Source organism: Macrotis lagotis, chromosome X, assembly GCF_037893015.1.
Source record: "Macrotis lagotis isolate mMagLag1 chromosome X, bilby.v1.9.chrom.fasta, whole genome shotgun sequence".
Taxonomy (NCBI): domain Eukaryota; kingdom Metazoa; phylum Chordata; class Mammalia; order Peramelemorphia; family Peramelidae; genus Macrotis; species Macrotis lagotis.
The window spans coordinates 150,545,474-150,557,622 of record NC_133666.1 but is presented as its reverse complement, the minus strand read 5'-3'; positions in this window follow the sequence as shown (position 1 = coordinate 150,557,622).

Genomic DNA, 12,149 nt, shown 5'->3' with positions numbered 1-12,149 from the left:
TCATCATACTCCCTCAACATATGAAATTTACATTTGGATTTATCTTAGAGTCAAAATGGACCTTTATAATACAATCTTTTGTCAGTAACATGGTCAGAAACAGTAGCATATCTCAGAACAAAAGGCAATATTACAACAGAACTTCCAAGTTACCATTCTTATGTACTTTTGGTAGACATGGAGGAGTTTAAGAGAGGTGTCTACTTTGATATTAATTGACTAAATATGATTATGTCATATTGGTAGGTTTAGTTTCTTTCTGAGACCCTAATAATTCTCTAGGTTTGGGGAAATATATGATTGCATTGATAGGAATTGCCAGGAGACTGCCTTCATTTAGATGTATGTCTTTGTTGCATTCCTGGTAAAATGATCTTAAGGAAAGTGGTCATGTGGTGTCTTTTTTCCATCTCCAGGGAATCTTTTGCAAATTTGACTAAACTTGATAGCTTGATATCCCTTCTTTGAATGAAGATCTTTTTTTTTTGTAAGGCAATGGGGTTAAGTGGCTTGTCCAAGGACACACAGGTAATTATTAAGTGTCTGAGGTCAAATTTGAACTCAGGTACTCTTGACTCCAAGGCTGATGCTCTATCCACTGCGCCACCTAGCCACCCCTGAATGAAGATCTTTTGAAGTCTAATAGAGACAACTCTGTATTGAGGAATTTCTGAAATAGTCTTGGATGTAGTTTTCATCATTGTTTAAGGTTCTACATCATCAACTGTGGGAAGCATCTCAGAGCTCTAGATATACAAACCATGAATGTTCCCAGAGGTTATCCCTCAATTGAATTTGTATATCTTCATATTGAAAATTAACTACTTTCAAATAAGAAAAACAAAGATATTGACCAATACAAAAATTGCAAGACCTAAACTCATACTTTTAAAAGTAAAAAAGCAATAAGAAAAACATGAGTTCCATATGAATTTCCACTTGACTGAAATCATGTCTCCCACATTGATAATGTGTTTCTTTTTCAGTCAAAATTGAACCTGATTCTTTACCTTTATTTCATTATGATAATCCCCTCCTTTGTTTTCTTTTTTAAACAAATTTATTTAAGGCAATGGGTTCGAGTGATTTGCCCAAGGTCACAGAGCTAGGCAATTATTAAGTGTTTGAGGTCAGATTTGAACTCAGGTCCTCCTGACTCCAGGGCTGGTGCTCTATCCATTGTGCCACTTTGCCCTTCCCTCTTCATTTTCAAAGAAGACCATGACATTAGGGAGGTGGTGCCTTGACAAGCATGTGAATTAGATTTGAATGAGGGAGCAACTGTGCTAAGTCATCAGCCTCATTTTCTCCTCCAGAACCATCTGGGTTCAGTGGCCAGATATGAATCAAAATGATCGGAGATGGTCCTGGATGCAGGGCAATTGGATTAAGTGACTTGCCCAAGGTCACACTAGCAAGAGTTAAATATCTAGGCCAAATCTAAACTACTGACTTTTTGATTTCAAAGTCAGTGCTCTCTGTCCACTGTACCTAAGGATTTTTAGGAAACAGCTATCTTTTGGATTTAATGAAATTTTGTCTGTACATTTTATGATCAAGTAACAAATTTTTCTTTTCTCTAATGTTGCCTAGGGAGGGATAAACAATTACATGATTACATGAACAGGAAGTAAAAGAAAATTCAGTTGACTTGATTGGTTTTTAAATGGATTTTACCACTTTAGGAGAACATTGCCCAAAGTCTGATTTTTACATTCATTGTTCAGTTACTTTGGACCAAGAAAAAAAGGAAGTATTTAGAGATGATGTAAATGAGAATCATCATCTATGTCTTGGGAAGAATGTAGTCTCTAATAGATGAATACTTACATCACATGGAATGATTAAAATGGAAGGTAGTTGTCTTTACTTATATCTTCTTACTCACACACCAAAAACCTTTACTTTACTCTCTTAAACCTGAAAAATTCAACATATACTCACTTTTGTTAACAACTGATCTCTCTTAGAAGGCAAATATATTTGAATAGATTAAGAATGGTATTGGACTAAGGTATTCTTGAGCCAATTGATTTGAGCAAATTAATGTTCTGATCACAGTACCAATATATTGAACTTATTTTATCAAATGTTCTGCACATTTTTATAAACCTGATTCCTCTCTGTCTACTTCATATTTTCAGAACAAACAACTGATCATCTCAATAGTCAATCTATCAACCACTTCTTAATGACAGATTTTTGAAGATGTAGCATAATGTAGGGCAAAAAACACTAGACTTGGCAGCTAGAAGATCTGGATTCTAATTCTGGTTGTTACAAGGAAATAATATTACTTTGTGAAGAAACAAATAAGAAGAGCTCACGTTTATATAGATCTTTAAGATTTAAAAAGTAATTGCTCACAAATCAATGAAGTTGGTTTGATATTATCTATGTCATCACTATTCTAGGCTAGGTTTTATCACTGAAGGAATTTTTGCTATTAATACTTCCTCAACCAATGCAGTTGCCCAGGGACAATATCAAAGTAATGATGGAACTAGGATATAAATGTAAAATAATTCCAAATATAGTATTTTTTCCAATGAAAAATTGGTAGGTGGCACTTTTTTGCAGCTTTGGCACTTTTTTGTGGTTTATGGCACATTTTGCAGTCTATGCCCCCTTGAGGGCAGTAATTGTAATTGATATATTTCAATTTATCTGACTCTTCATGACCCCACTTGTTGTTTTCTGGATGAAAGACACAGGAATAATTTGCCATTTCCTTCTGCAATTGATTTTTACAGTTGAAGAAACTGAGGTTAAACAGGACTAAGTGACTTTTTCCAGTATCATATAGCTAATAAGTATTTGAGACCAGATTTGAACCCACAAAGAGTAGACTTACTGACCAGGATAGCTAGCATCAAAAAATGTTTTGTTGAATGTAATTATTTTAAGTTAATTCTATCTCAGAATCATGTTATTTTATAATCTAGAATAGTCATCCTTTGAAACCCATTGTATAAATCCTCTTGACCCCCTGGAAAGTACTTTTGCTCTTTCCACTTCCACTTAGTGATCTTTTGATTACTGAAGCTCCTGTTCCCTTCCCTGAAAGATCCCAACACATTCTGTCTATTTGAGGGCAAGTGTCTAGACTCTATTTCTTCACTTTGTTTCTGCTCCTTCTTAGAAATAGGTACTTAGCTCTCTGTTTACACTCATAAAACCTTTGATCAGACTTCCTCACTATTTACCTAAATTTCCTTCAATTGGATTATTTAATCTGCCATGACCAATTAATTTTACTTTCACAAGGGAGACATAATTGCTGTGCTACAGAGGCAGAAATACTCTAAGTAGATAAGGTCATTGTATAGAATAAATGTAAATGTCTTGGGTGGGGGCAGATTTACCCATGCAGAGGTTCCATTCATTCATTTAGTATCCTTAAACAAGAAAGATAAGGTAATCAATTACAGTGTCTATAAGAATTGTGTTATGTCATAATTCAGCTCAAATAGAGCAATATCATTCAAGAGTATAATTAGAAAAAACCATATGTGACTAATTGGCACATAATGTCACTCTGGTGACCTTAATAAATAAATTTTTAGTTCATGTTGGTGGGGTTGGGAATTGGTAATGTCATTTTGGGAAAAACTTTGAAACTATGAAAAATGTTGCTTAACAGTACTTAGTCTTTATTTTTTCAAGTGTAATTATTTTAAACATTCATTTAAAACAATTTAAGTTCCAAATCCTCTCCCTTCCTTCATCTTTACCTGTTGTGAAGTCAGACAAAACATTTCCATATTAGCCATGTGTTAAAAAAAAGCAAAAAAGATAAAGAAAGTAAAAAAAAAAAACCCAAACAAACAAACCATGCTTCAATTTACTCTGAAAGTTGACCCATTCTCTTTCTGGTTATGCATAGCATTTTTTTTAAATCATGGAACCTTTGAAATTGTCTTGGATTATTGTCTTGAACAGGGTAGCTGGATCTTTTACACTTGTTCATTGTCTCATTATTGCTGTTAAATATGTACAATATTCTCCTGGTTCTACTCATTTCACTTTGCATCTGTTCATATAAAACTTCCAGATATTTCTCAAACCACCCAAATCATCATTTCTCGTAGTACAATGGTTTTTCAAAATGGCTATATATGACCATTTGTTCAGTCATTCCCCATTGACGGACATCTCATTTTCCAAATATTTGCTATCACAAAAAGAACTGTTCTAAATAGTTTGGTACATATTAAGTTATTTTGTCTTTTCTTTGATCTCTTTAGGATGTGGACCCATAGTGATATTTCTCAGTCAAAGAAAGATGAAAGGTATAGTTACATAAAATATTTATTGCAGCTTTTATTACAAATAGGGATTGACTAAAATATTATCATATAAGAATGTAATAGAATACTATTGTGACATGAATAATGACAAAATGGCAAATGTCAGAGAAAACTGAGAAGACCTCTCTGAAATAATTTAAAGTGATGTGAGTAGAACCAGGAGAACAATTCTTATACATTATAAAGGAAAAAAAAAAACTTTGAATGACTTTAGCCTTCCAATCCATTTATTGATAAACCACAAGTCCAATGACTAAAGCTGAGATTACTTTCCTCTTGGAAGAGAAGAGATAAACTAATAATGCAGAGAGCCAGAGCAAGAGAGACAGACAGACAGAGAGAGAGAGAGAGAGAGAGAGAGAGAGAGAGAGAGAGAGAAAGAGAAGAGTCAGAGACAGAGACAGAGAGACAGAGATTGAGAGATAGAGACAGAGACCGAAATAGAGAGACAGAGAAACAGAGATAGGTAGAAAGAGAGAAAGAGACAGAGAGAGAGAAACATTTTCAGACACAGTCAATCTGGAGATTTTATTTGCTGAGGTATAACTTTTCCTTTTCCTTTCTTTTATGCTTTTTCTTCCTTTTTCTTTTTTGGTTTAATAGAGTAGGTAGTGGAAGGTACAGATTTTTTATAAAATTAGTTTTTTTTTAATCAGGTAGACTCAAAGAACCCAGATTAAGAAAAAAAGATGTAAAAATATTCAAAGATCTGCAAAATGAGAGTATGGGGGAAGCCATGTAGAGGTGGTAGAATGGAAGCTATTACAATGAAATAGGCCGGGACTCTGGTAACAAATTTATTTGATTCAGTGCTGTATCAAGAACATGGGAACTGATGTATTGCTGAAACCTCTTCTCAGACAACAGACCTAAGGCAGGAATCCTTTATATCTTTTTCCCCATTGACTTTACTCATGAAAAGCTGAAACTGTTTTTCTCTGTGAAAAAAAAAATCTATTAAGCTTTCTTATAGAATTCACTTTTTAATAGTGTTAACCACAGACCCTTGCTAGTCTAGGTGTTTTAATTGGAAATGCTGTTGGGAAGAAAAAAATATTTAACTGGAGGGAATCCCTAGAGAAGAAAGTAATAGATGTAACATTGAAGTGATTGGCTAGAGAATTATCTACTCACAACTTGAACCTAGAAAGATTAGCAAAAACAGAGGGGTTAAAAACATTTCTGAAATTAGCAACTAAATTTGAAATTGCAAGAAATAGATATTGAAGTTTCTTGAAGTATTTGTTAATCTAGCATAGTTTGCATCAATTCAACTTAGTGGAGGACATAATCTGTTCAAAATGGACTACTTTTCTTTGCTAGTTTGTATTTGTTCTTTGTCTGGCACAGAGTGAACACCTAATAAATATTTTTTGATTTATTGACTCTTCACCTTCATATATGAGGAAACTGAGGATTAGAAAGGTCAAATAATTTGGCCAATTAAATTCAAGAATAGAGTCCAAAGGATAATATATATTGAAAAATGATAACAACAATTTTCACATATAATATCAAGGAAAGTCATTTGACCAGAAAGCCTGGGGCAGTTTTCCTTGATTTCCTGCTGCACATGCTCCTTACAACTGATCTTTGACATCTGCAAAAGCTATACTTTTATTTTTTAATGTCAAATGCTTTTCTTACCCTTGTAATAAAGAAAATGAATATAATATAATGTAATGTAAAATGTATATTCTTTTTATTTTTTATTTAAGGCAATGGGGTTAAGAGTGACTTGCCCAAGGTCACATAGTTAGGCAATCATCAAATGTCTGAGACTGAATCTGAACCCAGGTCCTGCTGACTCCAGGGCAGGTGCTTTATATACTGTGCCACCTAGCTGCTCCAAAATGAATATTCTTTACTATTAATTGCTCTTCATAATTGAATCTCATTTTATATATGACTTTGTATGTGTAATCATTCAATCATTTTTGAAATCTTTAACCTGCTTCCCAATTCAAGATGACCTTAACTATAGAAAAACATTTTTGCTCAAAATCAATTTTGGACTCTGTGTCAGGATGAATTTCTTTGTCAACAATATATTGTAATTCTCCTGCCTCTTCACTTTTAGTTCCTTGATTAGAATTTACCCTCTTGACCTTGTTTTGCTATTCTTGAACTAGAAGGAAAATTTGTGACTTTGTTTCTCAACTTACTTATTCCCTTAAAAGAGTGTGGTTGTACTTTTAGAAGCAGATAAGGGAAACTCCATTATGGATCCCTACTTAGAAGAAGCCTTTTTAAAAAAAATACAAGAAAATTCCTACATTAACCACTAAACAATATGATTTCTTGTATTCTAAAATAAATAAGCCCTCTTTTTATAAACAAAATTTTTTAGAAGTAAAAGTAGAGATGTTATATTGAATAGCTGGTAAGTAGATGAACAATCTCACCTAACTCACATAAGTAGGGGGAAATTCCTCATCTAATATCGCATTATACAAAGGAAATAGTAAGTTCACTTCCTATCTTACAAGCTTTAATAAAATATATATGAATTTTTCAGTGTGTTTCAATTTTGCCTTTTAGTAGTGTGGATCTCACAGTTACCAGATTGAGGTCTAATTTTTCTACTAAATTTTGGGGAATGAGTGATCTTTCTCCAAAATTTGGATCTACGTTAAAGAATACATAAAATACATCCATTAAAATACAAATTTTGAAGTGGAAATTTGATCACATGTGAAAAGTAGATCTAAGAGAATATCTAGTAGCTGACCCAAACAACAGATTTATAGTGCCACTTTGTCCCACAGACAAATCAGTGCTTTCAAATACACGTCAATAATTATCATAGCATATATGTATGTATATATAGAACTAATAAAATAAATGAGAGGATGGGCAAAAGATAATAACAGGAAAATGTTGGAACATACCCTTTACCTGGAAGAATTTCATCTGGAAGGTAATTCAGTAACTATATTCCCTGCTCATATATGCAGATCAAGACCAAAGTTAATGTAGATCAGTTGGATGAGTGTCACATGAACAAGCTAATATTCCCAGAGAAGCAGCCATAAGAAGAAATGTGGACACTACCTTTCCTAAAATATCTAATTTCACTTATGCAACTAAGATTTACCTATCCATAAATGCACTGATAAGGGACCTACTTTTTCTTCTTTAGAGACATGGATAGAGATTAGTTTTATGATTTTATTGGTAGGAGGAAATGCTCAGAAGAGGAAATGCCCTCTAAAAATTCAGTTCAGAACCTGTTTGCAAATTAAGAATCTTTGAAATTTTCCAAGCATTCTTAAAACTTAAATGAATCACCTAAACATCATGCAACAGAGGTGAGACCTGAATTCAGTTCTTTTTGAGACCAGAATTGTATTTATTTCATCATTTTGCTTTTCTTTTGCTCTTTGTGGGTGATTAAAGTTTTTTTTTGCTCTAATATTTATTGGATACGTGTGACTTGGGAAGAAGTGGGAAAGAAATGAGGTAATATACTTGCGGGAGAGAGCTAGGAAGCATATACTTGACACAGCTCAGAGAGAGATAATATTACTTAGAATACTTTTAAAACTTTGAACTGTATATACAATGAATATCATCTTTATTATAATTGATCTCTTTTGAATCTTTCCTACCCAACATAACTAATTTCCCAATGATTCTGAGAGATAACTAATGCAATTAAAAAGTTTGCTATAAATTAGCTTAATATATTACTCTTTTCACTAACATGTAAATTGTTTCATCATAAAGAATGGAGGGTGGGACAATTCATGCTATATTTTAAATAGCATAGATTGATAAATCAGAAAGATATTGAGAATAATAGTTCCACTAAGATACTATATTTTGGCCTTTTGACTTTCAATGTCAGGCATGCATGTCTGGTTTTCTGGGAACATCCAATCTATAAGACTATAGAAAGGGAGACAGAGATAGTGAACATAAATTTTGCTTACTTGTGTGTTCTGAAATAGTTCTTATCATGAGATAATTAAATTTAACTCAAAATATAGTTTGATGTTTCTACTTTGGTTGATACACAGGTAATATATGGAATTAATGAAATAATGTGAGGAGGGCAAAATAATAAATAAATAAATGAAGAATTAAATGCAAAGGATAGAGATCAAAACACCATGAGAAAGTTAAAGAGGTAGTTCTTTACTTCAGGAAAGTCTAGGAAGAATTTATGGAAAAGAACTGAGTTAAGTAGGGATGACAAAGAATTTCTTGGGATAAAGAATTGATCAACAGTTTAGGTGAGAAGCAATCAAGGCTTTATTAGGGATCAAAAACCCAATAGAGGCTCCATGCAAATATTTTTATTTATTCCTTTATGAAGCAGGTGAGAGGTGATTAGTATTTTCCCTTATTGGATTCTTTCAGGAGAAGCTGCAGAATTGGTTATGACAACTATGGGAAAAAACTATGGAAAAGGAAATTTAATGACTCTAAAGGACCTACAAAAAGAGGGGAGAGAACTAGTTACAGATGGCTTTATACTACATTTTAAAGAAACAATTAATTATAATACCATAAAAATTATTTTTAAAATTTGAGAAAGAAAACATATTAAACTCCTTTTATTAAATAAATATAGTCCTATAATCTAATTAAGGGAAGAATAAAAGAAATAATGACAAAATATTATAAATTAATATTAATGATTTATCATTTTGATCAACTTGCAGTAAAATTAGTTATGCAGATTTGATTTAATGGTAAGAAAAGAAATGATTCAAAAACACAATTCTATCAAATGAAGTAGAAAAAGCCTATGGAAAAATTCATGCTATAAAACCTTTCAACATGATAAAAATGCTATCTAATTAAAGTAAAAAGCAGAAAATAAACACAATGGGAAAATATTTAAAGCTTTCCCCCAAAATACTAGAGTAAACCAAGACTGCTTCATTTCCTTGCTGTTATTTGACTCTAATTTAGAAATTAGTAGTAATGAAAATGTCAAAGAAAATAAAACAATAATAATAATGATAGATAACAACTATATAGTTCTTACTATGTGTCAGGAAATTTCATAATTATTAAATCATTCGATGCCTATAACAATTCTCCAAGGTGGGATTTAAACATAGGTCTTACTCACTCCAGACCAGCTGCTCTCTCCACTGCCCCCCAGTCACATTTGCTAATAGCATGGTGACATATTCAGAATATTCTAGAGGATAAACAAAGAACTAAATTGAAACAAGGAAAGTTTCCCAGGAGGCATCAGTAAAGTTTCGAGGTTCAAAATAAACCTAAGAAAATCAACATTTGTATAGAGCAATAACAAATTCCAGGACCAATTAAGTCCCATTTAAGATAATTATGAAATCCGTAAACTATCTGGGATGTAGATATGTGTGTATATATATGTGAAACCTTATCCAATATACATATTCAATGATTTCAATCCTCTAACTCCAAAGAGAGTATTCCTTTTAATATAATGTGCTATCATTCAACAGTGCTTAATAAAATATTGTTAAATTGAACACCAATATTTAACTAGCTACATGACCATGATCAAGTCATTTAACCACATTAATACAGACCAAGAATTAATGATTCTGGTACTTCACAGATTTCAAAAGTGCTGTGTAAACCTTAAAGAGATATACTATAAATAATAATATTCATTGAACATGTCTATCCTTTTAAATAGGGGATTGGTTTTGTTTCCCTAAAAAAGTTGCAAAGTTTAAAGGAAATAAATATAATGATCTTAGCTCCATTTTTTTCCTGGTAAGAATCACTATTAGTGTGGAATAGCTAGGTCTTGGTGATAGTGCATAATCAATCCCATGAAGTAGTCATATATATTTGAATTCTCATTGACTGAAGCTATAATTATGTAAAATATACAGTCTGAATTTGAATAATGCAGGCAGTTCAGAGGATTCATTATTCGCAGTTATCAGGGCCTCACTTATTGCTATTATCACCACAGACTTGCCTAGGCTGGGCTAGTTACAGATTTTTGGAACACAAGATGGTATGACTATAGGTCTGAGCATGCTTTTTTGCTGGCAGACCAACAGTTTTTTTTTTTTTAATCTGTGTCTGTTATGAAGAAAAATATATTACCGTAGTGCTTTTAAACCCAGACCAGACATTTGAACTGTCATTTCCACCTCTGATTTCCATCAAGGTTCACAAAGCTTTTAGAGGCCCACTCAGTAATGTATCCTGCATATCAAGATCCACAAAAGGCAACGCTTCTGTTCTACAGCAGGGTGAGAGGCAGAGCCCTGGACTCTTTGTAGTCCACAACCAGGGAGTTCAAAAGCACCAACAAAGGACTTTTATGCAGCCAAGGATTTTTTTCAATGACTTTTATTCTGAGTGAAATGTATTCAGCTAAGAAAGAATAGGAAATAGTGTTCTTAAAATAATTTTCATGGCAGAAACCAGATTTCAAACGATATAATGAACTAATGTGTAGTAACGATAGACATAATTAGCTCAGGGAGAAAGTATTTTATAAAGTTAGAAAAGCTAATTGATCTTCATTTTTATGTAATTCTTATAAATAGGAATATATAGGTAAAGAATATTGCCATTCATAGCAGTTTTCTGATATAGTCATATTCTATGGTAAAACTGGCATAGTGCCTTAAACTATATCAAAAAGTGAATGATTGGAGCTCTCAGATGGGTAGCATCTCCACATGATGTTCAAGGATCTGAACTTTATTTTCTTTTTGCAAGAAAAAGATTAATTCATTATCATTTTTATAAATCTTCAATGAATGTGAAGTGTTATATATATACACACATAAATTTTATATATAATTTTATCCATAAATATCTATATCTATATATATATATCTCCTTCTATAAAATATCTTAATATTTTATAGAATTTAAATTTTAACAAATCACTTTATATTCTCCCATTTGATTTTCTAAACAGTTTAGTAAAATGTATTATAATGCAAAGTGTTATAGTATATATTAAGCAATGTATTATAATATGAATTTCATAGATTAAGCAAACATGCTCTGAGAGAATGATTTTTCTGAAGGTCCCTTAGATATATTTGAACAAATATCCAGCCTAGATTGGAACAAATGTCTTCTGACTCCAAGGCTGGCACTACATTCCTTCCATTATTCTAGTTTATAATCAATAAAACTCTAATAGGTGTAATAGAGAGATTGATATTGGATATACTCAGGATACAGCTTCGGAAACTTTTTTCCAGTCATGTTTGTAACTTGTGTTGATCCACACTTTTCCATAATCCCTTGTTATTAGGAAACATCATGTATTTGCAAGATTGCAGGCTGGTAATAGAGCTTCTCTTGTCAGAGCATTTGGACATTATTAATATTGCCTTATATATGCATGTCAACTGCATGAAAAAAACATGTAGTACTATTCTGTAGTTATTAGCACAGTGGATTAATATTAGATACATTGTGCTTTCATTGTTAGTATGTTTTTATTTTAAATATTGTAAAATGACTTAATGTTTTAAATGTAATTAGTTCATTTCACCTGTAATTGTTGCATAGGTTTGATTTGTTCTCTGTTTTCGGTATTGCACACATCCTAATATTTCTCAAGTATAATATATGAAATGGAGCAAAGAGAATACAGTGCCAATTACCCCCCAGGCTTAACCTAAGTCTATCAAAACCAAGAGAGTGGCACACAAGTAATCTGGTCAATGTGGGTCTCCATAGCAAATGTATTTACTCCTGGGCACTGGGAGGCTCTGGGGGCATCTTCTATTATTTATTTTGGCACCCTTGCTGTTTGAAGGCAGTACTTTCAAGGTTGAGTACATGCAGCCTGAGCTAATCAGCGCTTAATGACATTGGGTTGTTATTCCCAGAAGCCCTGCCCTA